Source organism: Ambystoma mexicanum, chromosome 14, assembly GCF_040938575.1.
Source record: "Ambystoma mexicanum isolate Mex_15411 chromosome 14, UKY_AmexF1_1, whole genome shotgun sequence".
NCBI lineage: Eukaryota > Metazoa > Chordata > Amphibia > Caudata > Ambystomatidae > Ambystoma > Ambystoma mexicanum.
The window spans coordinates 516,653,876-516,672,857 of record NC_090940.1 but is presented as its reverse complement, the minus strand read 5'-3'; positions in this window follow the sequence as shown (position 1 = coordinate 516,672,857).

Sequence of the window (18,982 nt, the reverse complement as noted above, 5' to 3'; positions counted from 1 at the left end):
AAATTGCTGGCTGCACTACCAAAGTTTGTTGCCTTTATTATTTATTATGTATTTATTATTTATCGGTTTCTCCTCTGCTTCGCACTTTCCACTTCGCTCCCCTTCCATGCACTTTTCCCCTGCTCCTCTCCCATGCACCTGCACGTTCTCAATGTCACTGGGCCTAGTAAGATCGCTCTTTTTTCTCCCCTGTTCCCCTCCCTTGCCTTTTCGCGCTCTGAAACACTTGTGTATGAGCACGATAGAAATACAATATCAATATCAATGTCTCGTATGTGATCGAGTCCTGGTAGTGGATTGGGTGGTGGGCTCTGAGGGCCTGGGGGATTAAGGTGTTGGAGGCTGCAGGGCTGCTGGGCAGCAGGTGGCGGTGGCTGCCGGGCAGCAGGTGTTTCCTGCTGGTGGGGGGGCTGGGCCAATGGTATTTTGGCACACTACGGTCTTGTGGTGGATGCGCTTGGCTCCTGGTTGAAGGTGGTGGATGGGTCTGGTAGCATGTTCCCCTTCGCTGTCAGATGATGTGCCTGTGGTGGACAGTGAGGCAGGGCATCAGTAATGGGTGTGGATCAATCTGACAGAGATCAATGCTAGTACATTCTGAGCCATGTGCATTGTCATGGACATGGTGGAGGGCATGGTGCAAACATGAATGTGTGGGGGATGCAGTGTGGGAGCATTTTTGTAGTGCGGCCATGGAGTGTGCAGTGTCTGTTACCTGGGGTACTGGTGTTTAGGGGTTTGGGAGTTGTGGGCATGCCACAGGAGCTGTGTGACATGTATAGTTTGATTGTGGAACAGATGTGTTTCACTTGTGGACGTTGCAGCGTTGATCTTGACTCTGCGGGAAGGGACATGGAGGGTGTGACAAGGGTTCGACAGGTGTCATTGATGTGTGCATCTTGACATGAGGTGGCTTTGGCCATGTGGTGGCACGGCGGTGACGACAGCAGTTGGACATTGTCTGGGTGATGTGTGTCTGTGCATGCAGATGCTACTTGTGTGGCCAAAACAGGGGACATGTGGGGTGTGTCAGTGGGGTATTTTTTTCATCTTGCAGCCAAGTACATTGTACTTGTGTGGATGTTACGCTCACCTGGCTCCCACAGGGGCGTCGATCTGAACTGGACAGCTGCGGTCTCCTCCAATGTGACGCGTAGTGCCGAGATGATGGACTGGACTGGCGCACCTAGCTTCGTTTGCTTGGCCCGTAGGAATATTCTTCTGCAAACGGAGAAAGGGAATTAACCACCCGTAGAGTTGAGCGTTAACCCCCCCCATTCCCGCTGTTCTCCACACTGATCACCTTTGATGTCCCCTCTTATAGTCTCACCTGATGGTTTGGAAAGATGAGCTCTCCATCCTGCATTGAACGCAGGGGCGCGTAGATAACCAGTTGCTTCACTGGCTCGAAGGAATTGGTGAGTTCCAGGACAATATTGACTCCGATATTCCCGATATTCCAAAAATGTGAAATGAATTGACTGCCCCGGTCAGAGACCAATACGGACGGAAATCCGTGTATGCGAACAATGTTTTCGAGGAACTCCTTGGCCAGGATTGAAGCTGAAGGTAATCACTTTAAAGGAATAAAGTGGGCCATCTTGGAAAAAAGATCCACAATAACTAGAATGGTGTTAAATCCATTGCATGGGGGTAGATCAGTAATAAAGTCTAATGATAAGGTGTGCCATGGTGTAGGCGGAATGTCTAAAGGTTGTAAGAGTCCAGCTGTTTTTTTCTTTTGACTTTTGTTTTGGGCGCAAATGCCACAAGACATCACAAATGATTTAATATCTTTTCGCCAGGTGGGCCACGAGAATTTTCTCTTAATTTTAGCTTCAGTTTTTGTAATACCGGGGTGCCCCTCCATTAGGGTATCATGATAACAGGAAATGACTAGCTCTTGTAGTTCATTGTGTGGCAGAAATAGCCGCCCTTGGTAATAAGGCAGGTTATTGGTGACAGAGTAGTCCGGGCCTTTCTTTACCCAGTCCTGCAGGGCTGTAGGATCAAAGAGTTGCTGGATCTTTACCTGAATGTCCTCTAGTGTCTGTAGAATAGTCATGCCAAGAATCCTTTGTTCGGAAATTATAGGTACTGGTTCTGGGTTCACTTCTGCCTCTCCCATCCCTATTCGGGATAAGGCATCTGCTTTACCATTCTTACAACCTGGTCGATAGGTTATCACGAAATAGAACTCGGCAAAGAACAATGCTCATCGGAGTTGGCGTGACGATTGGGCCTTGGCTGTCTTTAAATACTGTAAGTTCCGGTGATCGGTGATCACAGTAATGGTATGCCTGGCACCGAGAAGATAGTGCCGCCAAGCCTTGAAGGCGGATTTAATGGCTAATAACTCCTTGTCGGTAACTGCATAGTTTAACTCGGGTGCCAAGAACTTTCTGGACCAAAATGCTACTGGGTGAAGCTGGCCAGTTTCAGGGTCCTTTTGAGACAGGACAGCTCCCATGGCTAGACTGGATGCATCAGTTTCCACTATGTATGGAAGTTCAGGGCGCGGGTGCTTTAATACAGGTGCAGACGTGAATTTCGCTTTCAGCTCTTGGAAGGCATTTTCAGCTTCTTCAGTCCACATAAAGCGTTTATTTTTTTGCAAGAGTGCTGTGATGGGATGTACACCATGTGAAAAATCTGGGATGAATCTGCGGTAGAAATTGGCAAAGCCGAGCATGCTTTGTACTCCTTTAACTGAACTTGGTGATGGCCACTTAAGGATTGCGTCCACCTTTCGTGAGTCCATTCAGACTCCTCTTGGGGTCAGGATAAACCCAAGGAATTCAACTTCTGTGGCATGAAAAACGCATTTTTCCAGTTGTGCATATAGTTTGTGCTGGCGCAATTTCTCAAGGACTGCTCGGACGTGCTTCACATGGTCAGATTCTGAAGAGGAGTATACTAGAATATCATCAATATATGCGACAACACAAACGTCAATGAGTTCACGAAGGACATTGTTCATGAAGTATTGGAAGGCTGCTGGTGCATTGCACAACCCGAAAGGCATCACCTGGTATTCGAATAACCCATACTTAGTGTGAAAAGCAGTCTTCTGTTCATCGCCCTCTTTTATACGTACCAGATGGTATGCCCCCCGGAGATCTAACATAGTGTATATGCAAGCGTCCTTCACTTGGTCTAGTAGTTCAGGGATCAGAGGCAATGGGTATCGGTTCTTAACAGTTATCTGGTTCAATGCGCGGTAGTCTATGCATGAGGAATGACGGGGACTGGAGGAAACGCATACAGGCGTGGAAACTCCCAGTCCACCATGAACGCGTCTCCTAGAGCTCCCCTTGGAGCAAATTCCCTTGAACAGTACTGCTCGCACTTTTGGTTGACACTGGTCGCAAACAGATCCACCTGAGGGATTCCCCAAAGGGCGAAGATCTCTTGAAGGACTTCCTGAGCTAGTAGTTCCCACTCGTGGGAGATTGTGCTCTGCCTGCTCAGAACGTCCGCCGCCTTGTTCTCCTCCCCGGCTAGGTGAACTGCCGATATGGAGATTTCTTCTTGAATTTACCCAATACCAGAGCTGCATTGCATCTCTGCACAGTGGTGGTGACCCTACAACCCTCTCTTGTTAATGTAGTTCATGGCCACTGTGTTGTATGTCATTATCAGGACATTCTTTCCCCGTACAGATGGCAGGAAGGCCTTCAGCGCTAGTCTGATTGCCCTCAGCTCCAAAAGATTGATATGTAGTTTGGACTCCGAAGGAGACCAACAACCGCTGACTGTCAGATCGTTGGCGTGGGCTCCCCACCCCGTGAGTGAGGCGTCCGTCACTACTGTAATCCACGGCCATGGTTAAAAAAAGGTTCTCCCTTCAGAATGTTTTCCTTGCAGGCCCACCACAGAAGATCCTGCGAGACCCTGGCTGGAATCTGAAGTCGGTCCAACATCTTTCCTGAGAATTGGGACCATTGTGCTCCGAGAGCCCATTGAAGGGATCTCATTCTCAGGCGGGCCTCTGGCACTAGAAAAATGCAGGATGCCATGAGGCCGAGCAACCTCCCAAAAAAAAAAAAAAAAAAAAAAAATGAAGGACGAAAGACTTTGGGCACTCTGAAATTTGGTTACCATCTGAAAAATGTCTTGAGTCGTCACCTCGGGTGGTGAGCTCTTTCCCCCGAGGATGTATCTATCACAGCTCCGATGTATTGGAGCTTTTGGGAAGGTGTCATATGGGATTTCTTGTAATTGAGGAAGAAGTCCAGTCTGTGAAGAAAGTGGCAGGTAACGTTGAGATGATCTAGGGCTTGTTCGGGAGAACGTGCCCTGATCAGCCAATCGTCCAGGTAGGGGTAGACGTGATCCCCCCTCTCCTGAGACTCGGTGCCACCACTGTGATCAATTTGGTGAAAACCCTCGGGCGGAGGTTAGCCCGAATGGCAGGACTCGAAAATTGATAGTGCGAGCCACCAAACGCAAACCTCAGGTATTTTCTGTGCTTGAGATGTATTGGAACACGAAAATAAGCATCCTGAAGGTTCAATGACACCAACCAATTCTGACGTTGGAGGGCCTGAAGAATCTGGGAAAGTGTGACCACATTGAACTTGTCCTTCCTGAGGAACTTGTTCAAGTTTCTCAAGCCCAAGATGGGTCTCAGTCCGCCATCCTTTTTGGGGATCAAAAAATATGGGGAATATCAACCCTTGTTCCGCTCCGCTACAGGCACTGGTTCTATAGCGCCTTTCTCTAGCAGGGTTACAATTTCCTACACAAGGAGCCGATCCGGAATCCTCAAAGAGTGGTCCATGGTGAATTGTTCTGAGGCTTTTTATTTAATAAAAGGAAGGCAGTAACCGCGGGCTATTGTTTCCAGAGCCCAAGCATCTGAAGTAATGTCTTGCCATTCTTCTAGATGTTGAGACAGTCTACCCCCCACTGGTGAGCTGTGACTCAAGCCCTCAGAGTGGTTTTGGAGCGGCTGGTGCAGAGGCCAACGGTAAAGAGGCTGCTGCTTGAGCTGGCTTCGCACCTCTACCTCGTCCACCATGAGGACATTTTCTTTCGCCTCTTTGACTGGCCATTCCTCTCGCCCTTCCAAATGAGGAGTAGTAGCGCAACGATCTACCCCTCCAAGGTTGTCCACTAGGAGGAAAAGGCTGAGGTTGCCCAAGAGCGGCGCCTAAAGATTTTGCTGTCGACTTCAAGGTCTGCAACTTCTCAAGGCTATCAGCCTTGCTGCCAAAAAGATGAGACCCGTCAAATGGAATGGTGAGAAGTCTAGCCTGCACATCTGGTGAAAAAACCCGACTTTCTCAACCACGCAAATCTGTGCATCACGGTGCTGGTAGCCATCTGCAGAAACCAATCCAGATTAAAGGGACTCACACATGGCTTCTTTGCCGTCCTTAGCAACAGCTAAGAAGCCGCCCCTTTCATCCCCTTAGGGAATATGCTCTGCCGGCATATAAATACACTCCCATAAAGTATGCGAAAACTTAGCAAGGGCACAAGTGGAATTGACAGATTTTAATGCCATGCTCCCTGCGGAAAATACCTTTCTCGCCCACCCATCTATGCGCTTGTCGTCCCGATCAGGAGGGCTGGTAGGGTACGCTGTTTGTTTTGAAGTAGCCGTAGCTGCCTGTACTATCAGATTCTCTGGAGTGGGGTGTTTTGACAGGTAGCCGGGGTCACTACTGGGGGGGGGGCAGTATTTTTTGGCGAGATTGTCAACTGCCTGATTAGTTTCCAGAGTCTCCCAATTCCTGGTCATCCTTTTTTGAAATGTCACATGGAAAGGCAAAACTGGATCAGTAGATGGACCCTTGTCTAGAATGTCAGTTAGATCATCTTGGTCATAGGGTGCTGGAGGCCTAGACGAACCCAAGTATTCGACAACCTTAGACATGAGCTGACTGACTGTAAGAGGAGTTAGCATGCTCCCCTGGTTCTGGTTTTCCGAACTCCAGTTCTGGAGAGGTGTCAATTCCACTTGCATTGTACAAATTATCATATAGATTCTGCATTCTACTTTCCTCCGAAATGAAGCATTCATGCAAATTAGGTGTACCGTATTAAAGCCCAAAAGGGGCATCTTCATCATCTGAATGCTCTTCCTTCTCAAAAATGGAAGTTAGAGACTTGAAAAAGTCCTTCTTCGGGAGAGGATTATATATTTTTTTCTGGTTTTGAAACCAGCAGCTTCGATGTTGTTGAAGTCACCGAAATGTTCTTAGACAGTGCCTTTTCAGGAAGGTCACTTGGTGCTGATGGTTTAGCTGGCAAAATTGGCGCAGCTGGTGTCAACGGTTTCGGCATTGATGTCGACAGTGGCTTTGATGGCATTGACGGTTTAGCAGGTGTCGAGGGCCTGATTGGCGTCATCGGCACCAACAGCGTCAAAGGTATTGAAGGCGTCGAGGACCTCGACCTCTTCCCATGTCTCGAGTGATACTTCGATTTCTCAGATCGAAGGAATCTCAATGAGGATCATGCCTTTTACCCAGGCTTCACGGCGCGCGAGTATTAGGCCGTACCCTCTCCTTTCCAGCTTCCTTAGAAGGCTCGGTTGGAGCACAGCTTTGTTTTTCGAATATTTTTAGCATTTCCACCTGTTAAGCTTCCCATTCTGCTGGAGTAGACTTTCGAAGGGCATGCGACCCTTTAAGGGGAACCGTCAGACGAAGAAGTCCACAAATGCGACCTGTGGTGCCTCTTCTTCAACTTCTTCGAAGATGATGAGTGACGGGTGTTAGGAAAGATTTCATAATTGTATGTAATTTTCCCTCCATGTGGCAACCCCCAAACATTTTGCTGTTGTTTTACACCCTGATCTAGACTTTGCCAGAGAAGCGCAGCCTTCCGCCGCACTCCTCTGGGCTTTCGCTCAATTCTTATGGGGAAACTGACATGCCCTTAAAGACAGTCAGTACTGGGAGACTTTGTTTCCCTTAGTCCTTTCCTCATGTTGCAGCTTTTATGCAACATGAAACAAGAGTGCACCATAACTTACATTATCACGCTCTTGGGTCTCTAGTCATTCCAAAGGCCCTAGAAACTCTCGCTGGACTCATTATGAACTGTGCATGTCCGCTGACCGTCTTGCCCCTTCACCTTCCCCAGGTCGAGCCGACCCGGGGCAGTCCTTATTTGGTCATGCACTTTCCCGCGAAACCCCAAAGCTTTCGCAGGCTTCTGCATGCCTTGTGTGTGCCTCCAGTATGTGGGCTGGGATGTCTGGTCCCAATACACATCCTGGGTGCCAGAGAGTTTGGAGTGTCCTGAATGCCTGGGACCACTGTGGTCTGTGATAGGTCCACGTATGGTGTGAGTGTTTGTGAGCAGATCTCCCATTGGGTCCTCTCCGTTTTGGCGCGAAGGGAACTTTGGATAAGAGGAGGCTGGAAACACCACTACCATGTCGATCTCCTGAGTTCACACCGAACAAGGGATAAGGAGCCAAGTATCCTGCAACAAGAAGCTGAGTCGAGGATCTGCTGGTGACCCGCTGAAGGTTTGGCACCCTGAACTGCTGTCGTCCTGCGAGACCCCTCTGCATCTGATCGTCCTAGAAGGTCTGCGAAGGCGCTTCGACCCATTGGAATAGTGGGGTCAACTATTCCCGGCACCTTCATCAAACCCTGCAAGTAAGCCTCTTCAGAAGTGTCCCTGGGCCAACCAGTGGGCTGACCAGCTTACGCAGGACGCTTTGCTCTGTCACCGCCACCGTTTTGGGGAATCCCTCGAAACTTGGTTTACTGCTTGCTCTGCGTCCACGGCACCCTCACACCGAATTTCGTACACTTGGCATTCCCAGGTCTGAAGTGAGACGAGTGCGCCCGGACCAGAGTAAACACGGTTGCCGTGTGGCCCTGCTGTGGTAACAACCTGTGCACGTCCGCTGCATTTGGGACACCTTCTACCCGGCATCCTGCTACGCAGAATCTACACGGTGTCGAGACGTCCTGATTATCGCAGCTGAACCTGCCAGCAATGTGAACTGAACTGGAGAAGTCTGGGTCTGCCTGTGTCGGGGACCGGTGAGTAGTCCATACCCCAACCGGTGGCTCCTCGCGCAGGAGCCTGTTTCTTTTCTATCGCTATTGCGAAATAGCGACTTTATCCCGCACTCTCACCCTGCCTCTGCCCACAAGTGGAGGCCTTGCTCGAGTAGTGGGGACTTGTTCTGCATCGCTTCATTCACCTTCCTGAACTGCCTGATATCCTCGAAGAGGCCCTCCTTTGTTCATTGGCACCAGCGCGTGCAGGTACTTTTGAGCATAAGGCTCCTCTCTTCGTAGGGCTCGGACTTCCTCCTAGTGAAGTGTATTTCAGATGTCGAACTGGGTCTAATGATTACTTGCACTGTCTGTTTTCCTCCCAATCTAGGTGGTTTACATATTACGTGCTCCTAACTCCTTAGACCCCTCGGTCATGTATATATATTGTATTGATTGTGAGGTGTTGGTTTACTTTAGTATTATTGTGATTCTTTGCTATGGTCGATGTTACAAAGGCCTTGTAATAAATGTGTCTATATTTTTAATATAACACCTGGCTGGAGTAATTTGTAAGTGTCCTTGCTTTCTGTGCTCATTGAGGTCTTTCCATCACCCTCACCCCTATTGAGACTTAATCTTGACAGCCGCCATCGCTACCCTGATTGGTCTGGCTTGTCCAGAGGTTACCCTGTTCCAAGAAACTAGGCTGGCCTTCTAAACCTCTGCCCCTCCAGGTCCGAGTTCAGAAATCCATCTTAACAACGGGAACCACTCCTAGACCTGGAACGCTTGGTCTTCTTCCTCCGAGGAGAGTCGCCTCTCGAATCATCGGTCGAAGGCCTAGCAGGTCAGGGCTTGCGGCACGTGGGTGTTTTGCCTACCTTGAGTTTCCCCTTCTGTTCCCTCAAGGCTTTTCCCGTCATGGACTGACACTTGGAGCAAACAGTAGTATTGTGATCCTCCGGACGCACCACAGGTAGATTCAATACGGGTCCGTTAGGGACATCTTTGAACCGCAATCTCTGCACTTTTTGAAACCAGACTTTCGTGTCGACGGTGTAGATGAAGAAGACATAATTGTCGAGTTTGAAGACAATTGCTCGAAATAACAAACGTCACAGTATTAGGCGCACCGAGTTTCACACAAAGCAAACGCGGTTTGCAGAAAAACAGAACTGAAGCCAAAGGGCGCAGCGCGTGCTACATATATCCTCCGATGACATCACCCTCGATGGAGGCCTTTGAGGGACATCAACTCAATGCCATCGATGCACAGCGCCCTCTGCCGAATCTTTTTTTCCGAAGCAGCTGAAGCTGGACATTACATGTCAAAGATGAGGAATACGTTGGAGGACACAATCCATTCAAAATGTTGATTTAGTGGTGCAGGATGTATTGATAGAAGAACCACATCTTTAGTGTTTTGTGAAAGTAGAGGATGATGGGGCATTGTGAATCTGCAGCAGGTTAGATTTTCAGACCGTCAGAGCATGGCAGCAAAAGGCCAGCTTACAGGGCTGTTCTTTGTGGGCTGGCTTTGACTCCATTCCACTTCATTCACTACTTACACTTTTACAGTACAATTGTTTGGATTTTAGAAAGGCTTGGGAGGTTCAATTCAGTCTGCAAAATGCGATTATTCATTTCTGGCTATCCTCAGCTCCCTACGAGCCATCAACAAGTTGTTAAACTTTATGTTAATGTTCCTTGTTTTTTAGTGGTAATCTTAGGGCTTCCCCAACCTTGATGCACACTTCTGACTGTTTAATTAGATCTCCTCTGCCTTAAACCAATACCAGCAAGTCCCCATGTCCATTCCAGGAGAGATGTTTTTTATGAATTATGTAAAGACTGTATTGTAGCCATATGAAGCCCACAGGTCAAGGGCGCGGGGTGTTGGCGGCCCGCTGCTTTCCTGATTTGCCATTGGTCCCTGGAGGGACACCAAACCCGTGGCCACGCCCCCCTGCATATTTCTTCCCCAGACCCAAGCCCGGCAGGGTGAAGCCCCCGGGTAAAGGGCACGGGGTGTTAGCAGACCCAGGTCTACAACTACCTGGACTGTACTCTGAGTCTCTAAGGTGAGCAAAAGCAAGCCAGCAATCGCTATTCCTGGGAAGGTCTAAAGACTTCAGCATTTGGGGGGGGGGTTCAACTATTCTTCAACCATTCTCCTGAGCGCATGAGGTCCTTTGCAGCAGCCCAGCCCACAACAAGATCCTCATGCAGGGTGGTGAGGTGTGACTTATTTTTTTTGTCTATAGCTCAATCCGGAAGGCTTCTCCCTATTAGGTTCGTACAATGGTTGGTCCCCGCGAGGTACTGATTCAAGAGTCATGGAGGGAGAAGACATTTCTCCAAATCCTCACTCATATCAACCTTCCAAGGACCCTCGGACACACCGGGGGTTCGGAAGCCAATCATGGGCAGAAGATGGAGGGGGGGGCTTGTTGAGCAAAGCTCCGAGGCTATGCAGGAAGTCAGAGCTTGCACTGGACCCTGCATCACATGTCTTTGCGCGGATAGAGCACCTGTCCAACTGCCTCCAGCCTCGGCACGCATCGGAGAGGGAGATCCCGGGGCACCCACACCCAAGTTACCCAGCAAACCACAGATGGGGGCCTCATTATGGCTCTCCGGGACTACCTGCGGCACTGCTCCTTTTGCTCATTCTATCACTGATCTGGCAAGCCGCTTTCTGGACGAACTCAGGCCCCCTGTAAATGTGTTAACCCCTGGAGGGGGTCTTGACTCAGTAGCCACAGCCGACCTCCTGGATACCCTGGCCAATGGTTGCGAGAAAATCTTCATGGGCATCTTGAAACTGACTGGAGGGCAGGTCCAGTCCCGTTGGCCCCACCTTTGCCCTCTTTACCAGTGCTGGCCCCTTTCTATTACTCTGTTGGCCTCAATTCTGACGTATCAGCCCTGCAGATGTCACTGGCTCTCCCTGAGGATCTCCCCCCCCCTTTCTCCTGTGCCTATGCCTTTGGTCTCCAGGGGTGCGGGTTCAGTGGGTTTGGGCACGGGAGTGAAGTCCAGTCTTTCTTCTAGTACTGGGAGTGAGCTCACGCCTGATGCTCCCTCGGGGGCCAGTTCCTTCCTTCATCTCAGCCCTTTTTAGGCCCCTTAATCACCACCCAAGGGAGATCTTTGTCCATTCCACCAAGCTGCTCCTGTCATCACCTCCTTTCTGAGATGGCCGAGATAAAAAACCACCTACTTGTTTTGATTAAGGGAGTGCTGAGGGCCAGGGGGGAGGGAGTTGTGGGGAGGGGTGGAAAGAGCTGAGTAGAGGGTGGGCCAGGGGGGCCGAACTCTGACTCTGACAAAGGGCTATATCCCTTACACTCCTGTCCGTCCCCTCCTTCCTTGAGGAGTCAACCAGAGGTGGCTCTCCTCCAGTGCCACCTTCACAAAGGGAGACCCTAGGGACCCTATTCCCAGGGGCCAATCTCTCACCATTGTGGTTCACCATTGGAAAGGCCCAGGGCAATATGTGTTCAGTGGGAAGGGGGGAAATTGCACCAAACCCGGGTTCAGGGGAGGCTTTTGTTGGGGCATCACTCCTCTGATGGCTATAGCCGTTCAACTGTGTTTCTTCATGAAGTCCCAAAACTATCTACTGCCTCTAGAGAACCAAGGGATACCCTCCGGAACAAATGCCTTCATTGGTTGCGGGCTGTAGGGGAATGTGGGTTTGTGTCTCTGGGGGTTCTTTGCTGGAGTGTACCAGACTGTCCAAACTTTCAGCTATTACAGATATTGTCAAAGTGGTCTTTGGGGACACCCTCACGGTAAGGGTCGTTGATGAAAAATGTAATGGCCACGGTTGGAAAAGGAAAAGTGACATTATGGCCAGCTTACTCCTTATCCCTGCCCTTGTGTGTCCCACAGGAGATCTCCCCAGCAATAGTCCCCTTTCAGGGGCAAACTTGACTGCCTTGGGTCCAAGGCGCTATGGGAGTTTCCGGAGGCAATGGGTCGGTGGTACATGATCTTGGTACTATCGGATGGTGCAGTTTTCTGCAGGACTTTGCCGTTTTTTTTTCCTTTGCTATGTTTAATATAACTATGTATTAGTATTGTTTTTTAGGATGCACTTTGATGGCCTTTTTGGCCGAATAAAGTTGTTTGACAGATTGTCATACATCCTTCAAAATGTTTGGCAGATTTAGTGTATTATTCGGATGGCATAATCGTGGACTAGTTTTCCACCTGATCTCCAAAACAATTTCGTAGAAAACTGAAAACCTTACTGTTTTAATTGAAGATTTATGTTTCTTGGAATCTCAGATTGCAGTTTAGGCCAAGCACTGCGAGACCTGCAGGTAGTCATGCTTCTCGCAGCATAAACAGATGGTGTGTAATGCAATCATCTATACCCCGTTCAGGTGACTTTTCAAGTTCCACCTCTTCCTCCCAACCATGGTCCAACTGTTGGCATGTGATCCAGGGATTCTAAAACACAAATTGTTCTCTGACGGATCTATTAGGTCACCTATCTCGTCTGGGGGAGTAGCGTAGCTTCTTTCACTGAGGTAGCCGACAATCTTTTGACTTCAAATGTAAAGTTAAGAGCGCACAGACACCCTCATCTGTATTGCACTTCTCTGGATCAGAGCAGTTCGACACATCTTACAGTGCCTTTTTTTTTAATCAGCATTGAGGGAGGTTTTGAAATGGGTATCTCTATGCAAAATCTGATTGCGGCAGCCCAGCTTCCATAATGTGCTCCTTAGTCACAAAGAAATGGACTAGAGTGATTTGCTGAATAAACTAGAGTTCTGTCCAGTTGCAGTTCAGCTTTCTCGGTTAGTTTAAGTAGGGAGTGGAACATGTATTCTATAAATGCTTTTAGGTCAGCATCTGATTTATGCTTGGGAACACCATGACATTATTGCGCCTCAACCCATTTTCCTGTTTATTTGCAGCGCTACACACCGAGCTTCCAGAACATTATCTTTGTCACCGATTTCAGAGAGATCATAGTGATGTTCACAAAATCCAGCTTCAACCGTTTCGAAGACTTGCATGTCGAATACTGAAACCTTTTGCAATAATTCTGCAAAGTTCCCCTGTATGCCCTTTTGATCTCATCAGAAGAGGTGCAAGTCATTTTTTTGATGCCAGGGTGTTACTCTTGTTGGCCATTGGTGACACTGCATGCTCTTCTACCACCATTACCATGTCAGTATGTTTATTTTTCTTTTGGGCCCCCTTCATGGATAAGTCTTCCTTTCTGGGGTTTGGCTGGCATGTCACCAAGAAGGCGTGAACTGCAAAGGACTCCCTTCAGTATCTGAATGTGCGGTATGGCAGAGCTGTATCCTATAAGGACTTAGGGTGCAGTGGGAAGGTGCAGGCTGTTAAAATCATTCAATGCCTCGTCTAGAAGATCACAAGTCTACACCGAGTGTGCCAATACGTTAATTCACTTCCAGTTCCGAAAGCTCCCTTGCAGCACACCATTACCACATTTTGCACCTTCGCTCCGCTCTGATTCTGGTACCCACAATCCTCAGTGTCCAGGGCATGACCTCACTTACCTAGCCAGTGATGCAGGAATGGCCAAGATCCACACTTCTGCAGCTCAGTGGTCGTTCCATTTTGCCATTTCCAACAAGCCATGTGGAGTAGAAACTTCCAAGAGCACATGCCTGGACTCTGCATGCCAGTCATTGTTTGGGATGTCAGGAAGGGATCACAGGCATCCACAAACTCAGAGGGCTGGCTAGCCAGACACTCCCATTCCTACTACAGGCTGGAAGCGCTCAACCAGGCATCACACAAAAAATGCCATCTGGGTGGGGTACAGGCAGCCTACGTAGGCAACTGTATCTTGAGTGTGGCAGACAGTTCCAGTGCTTCCAAGCAAAGCTGGCAATTTATCAGATCTCCCAAGGGAACGGGATCATGGTGGCACAAACATACGCCCGGTCCTGCACCTCCATGCGTCTACACGTCATTCAGCACTGCATGGAAGAAAAAGCCCTAGGACCTGATGGCACAAGCTGGAAGCATGTCTCACATGGTGCCCAGATAGGCCTCGCCCCTGAACACAGCATTAATAGGAATTTTGCTCCAGGTGGCAAAGAGGAGCCTCTCAATGGCCAGTAGCAATTTAAGCTCTCCAGAAGCATATGCCCCTAGCTAATCCAAAGATGGTGGATCAGCGAAAACAGTTTGGCCACTTTAAATTATGTCTTTATAGCCCCTTTGTGTTTACTTGGATGTGGGATGGGTAATGTTCTTACAAGCACATCAAACTGATAGATTCTTGCACGTTCTATTACCAGGTTGTATATGATGAGGATTCACTGTACTTCTAACTAGACCTGGTTGGTAAAGCTGCTTCATATCCCATTCATGTCATGACCATTTCATTGAGCGTCAGCTGAGCAGTCTGTGGATGGGAATGTATATCACGTAAGTTCAACGGAAGCCACGTTTTTCTCTCACATCTCAGACCTACAAATTATTTTCCCTCAATGTTTAAGACCTCAGTTCACAGGCTAAAAAAAGACGAGGCTAGATCGTCAGAGATGGGAGCAGATGATACCCTTCTAGAGACTTGACAACAGATGGTCACTGGCTTCAGAACAAAAGATAAGACGGGCTGAATTCTTGATAAGTATTAATGTTAGTGTTGATTTGTGTTACATGCAAAGATTCTCAGATTAGATTCATGGGGAATAGCTCACCTTGCATAAAGAGATATATTTAGTTGCTTTGAGAGGGCAAACTATAAAAGGAAGTTTACAAAGACCTATTCTCAAAGACTACACAATTCCACAAGGGGGATTTAATAGTGGGTGCAGATACCAAAGTAGTAGACTTAGATTGTTCTCATACTAACACAATCCTTCCCAAATCACTGGCACTGAAGGGCATATTAGGCAGCATAGACCCGGTTGATGTTTGGCACCAAACAAATCCATCTACAAGGGACTATACTCTAACTGCGAGGCGTGGCAACCAGTCGTTTGAAGGGTGATCAAAAGCTTAGCTTGTACTAGAAACACCTTTTTTTTTATTCACTAACTTAAACCTAGGACTGAGAAAAACAATATAAGATCACCAACTCAACTACAACTAACAATCTCTTGAGATGTGCTAGGGTCAAACTAAATAGGATGTGGGCTGGCAACCTTTCAAATAGCCCTTATACCTCACATCAGTTTTAACGTATGGCTCTTATGGGACATCTTATTTGACCTACACATTCAAAAATGTCTCTTCTACATAATTACTTCTCTGCAGGATGATCAGGAGGTTAAACATTACTCAGAAGTGTTTATCGTAACAGATTACTTTGGATCTTTATTCTCAGCCCAGCAGACTGCTCCAGATGACATAGCCTGCTACTTAGCCAATGTTAACTTGCACCTTCTCTTGCCAGAGAGAAGTTACTTACCCCTGGTAATGTTCTTTAGACTGGATGTTCCTCCCACAGATTCCTTATTTTATGATATTTCCAATATCCAGCTTAGCAGCTTTGGCAAAAAATGTTCAGCACTCAATGTCCCACAGAGGCCTCCGTCTCGATGTCGACATCACTCAAGGCATATATAGCACACGCAGCATCCCTTGGCTTCAATTCGGTTTTTACGACTACAGGATTCATCTCATACTTGACAGTTACTCCTCCTGAGAGAGCGCAGACTAATAGCACAGGAAATTCTACTGCGGCATAGGCTGGGATGGTTGATAAGGCATTTGTGGGAGTAGATTGTGTCCTCCCACGTATTCCTTATCTTATGATAGACTCCCAAAGCAGTTTCTAGTATTTCTGGAGGAGGGATTTAGATTTTGATGACACTTAGCTGTACTCAGGGGTCTGTGTGCAGAGAATGCAACACTGCCTTATCAAATAAGTCTTCCTGGCCTGAAGACGAGTTCAAACTGTAATGTTTGGTGAAAGTATGTACGGACAACCATGTGGCAGCTGCACAAATATCTTTTAGTGGTACTCCCCTCTGTAATGCAGAGGAAGACGCCATGCCTCTGGTCGAATGAGCCCGAAGGCCTTCTGGAGGATATTTTCCCGCCAGTTTGTAGCATTCAGATATTACCAGTATTATCAATCTGGATAATATTTGTTCAGTAATAGCCATACCCAACTTGTGGTCTGGGTAGCCAACAAGTAGTTGGTCATATTGTCCTATTCTTGCCATTGTGGTAATATAGAAGCTTAGTGCATGTTTAGGATCAAGCCTGTGTAGCCTCTACTCTTCTTTCCCAGGATGCGGAGGAGGGTAAAATGATGGTAATGTTATTTTCTGAGTCAGATGAAATTCAGATACAATTTTGGGTAAAGAGGTGGGTTTCACTTTGTCCTTATAAAACATTGTGTATGGAGGCCTGCAGGATAAAGATGTAATGGCTACAAACTGTTTTTTAGGGTTAGCAGCCTTAAAGGACAGGAGTGTAAAGGCTTGAAGGGAGCACATATCATGAATTTCAACACCAAGTTGCGATCCCAAACCGGGACTTGAAAAGGGATCACAGGGAAAACATTTGACAATGCCTTTAGAAACTGTATTATTGGGGGGAATGGCCTGGAGTACCGACGATGCGGTCGCTCTTCTGATGTCCTCCGTGGGATGCCGGCTGCTTCTTGCTTTTTAATATGATTCCAGCGTATCATCGCATAAATGAATCGCCTGTGGCAACACATGAAGGCTAGGGGCTTCTGCTGATCTAGTTCCGAGAACCTATGACCTTGGGAAGGCAAAAGACTAGCTGGACTCATCTCATGGCCCCTCCACCATACGCTGCGTATGTTCCAAAATGGCAGGCGGGACTCGAGGACATCTGGGGGAAAGGTGGTAAGACACTGGCCTCTTTAAACCACCCTGTGGCGCTCCACCATCAGGGGGCCCCTCAAACATCACCCTGCTCCAAAGATCCACCCTGCCATTAACCTGGGAGGAGAGCCACAGGACCTTCTAGCTGCATCCTCCCGCTCCCCGCCTCGGAGGCCCGCAACCCAGAGTCAGGGTGCTCAGCCTCCACAAGCAAGATACAAACAGCGGGAGATCAGGAGGGCGCTCCTGTCTCAGCACAAATGACGCCAACAAACCTTAACAGATGAGCCCCTCTGGCAACTCTACCAAGAGCTGATTCTCAGAACTACCCTCCAGATGTCACCAACGTCTCGGCAAAAACTGCTCACTGACCCCATGTGGGCTCTCACTGCATCTCTAAACCCTGCTCCTCCTGGAAAGGGAGCTTAACTCTTGATGGTAAGGCGGCCCTGACCTCACAGACCTCACCGGAAAAGGGCCAAGAAGCTCCCATGAACCCACTAGGGGGACAATAGGACCGGGGTACTCCAGTTCCCCCCCCTCTCATTTGTTAGGTACCTGTGCCACCCTCTGGACCCAGCTCCCATCTCTGGGGCTCGCCAGCCATCTCAAGGCACCATTGGCACAGTAGCTCACCCCACCTACGCTCCTGGTCCAGGTCCCCGCAACACAGGACACAGGGACCCCTCGATTTAGCTGGACTCGGCAGCCCGCAGAAGAGCCCTCCAACAACCAACCTCAGTCTCAGTAGAAGGAGCCTGACCGGAGGGGAACTAAAGACACAAATTAAAGGGGGATTTAGAGAAGTTTTCCTTGTACCTGTCCTCATCAGCATAATACAAGTAGGCCAAACGCTGGGGATTGAATCTGCTCAAGTCCCACTCTCGGGACCCTATTAATCCAACACAACACAGAGCCCTGCCGTAAAATCATCAAGTGATTTTTCACTCCCACCGGAATACTTTATTAAGTAAAGTAAGACCAGCACACACAAACGAACTGCGGGTAGTTCTATTTGGCATCAATACTTCCCCCTGCCTTGCCTACACAGCAGCTCTCCCGCCCTCCCCCCCTCTAAAAATAATTTCCTGGGGCGCCCCAGCCCACACATCAGCCATCCACTCTCCTCAATCTGCCTAAGAGAGGCTACTTGTCATCATCCACGACTTGACGCAGCGAGGGACCCCCCCCCCACCCCCCACCCCCCACCAGCAACCTGATTACCTACGCCAACAAAACACCATTGCCTTGAGCTGGCTGAGCTGTACAGTAGCCAAGCACCCCCAATCATAACTGGGAAAATAGCCTTACCGCTCTATCCTCTCTGGTAGTCGCTGTGCCTCCCCCTCTACACATAAAGGACACCACGGCTAAACAACTAAAGTCCAGTATGAACCTGGACATTGCTACAATGCTATTATCGGCTGACAAAAGTAAGAAACAGGACCGCCCCCTCCATCTCTACCCCGCAGAAAGCCTTGAAAGACAAAGAGACCCTCACAACCAAAGACGACATCCTGGCGTTCATGGCTGACATTAAATCTAAATTTAGGTCTTGTATGACCGAACTTACCACAAAATTAGAACGCACCGACCAAAGGGTGACGGAGACTGAACAGAGATTGGGAGAGGTCGAAGATCGTGCTCAGGACCACTCAGCCACCTTGGATGAAATTCAACGCTCGATTAGGATCCTACAAGATAAATGCGAAATCCTAGAATTCAAGCAGGAAGACCTTGAAAACAGAGCTCGCCACAATAACCTCAGAATTCGAGGAATTCCAACCTCAGTCCCAGACAAAAACCCGGCAGAATGCGTGGATGACCTCTTTCAAACATTGCTTCCACAGCTAGACAAATCTCAGCTCTTCGTAGACCGCACCCACACGTTGCACCCGTGCCGCAGGGTAGAAACAGACTGCCCCCCGATGTTATAACCAGGGTGAACTTCTTTACCACAAAAGAAGCAATTTCATCAATCACCCACATTAGGGATGAATTAATCTTTCAAGGATCTCCCCTTCAGATTTACCAAGATTTATCTCTTCTCACTCTCCAAAAAAGGTGGTCCCTCCGACCCCTGACTCTTTTCCTTTAGGACCAAAAGATCCGATATAGATGGCTTTTCCCGACAGCCTTACAGTTCACCTACAAGGGCACCCCAAGGAAAATCAGCCACCTTGAGGACACAGAGAA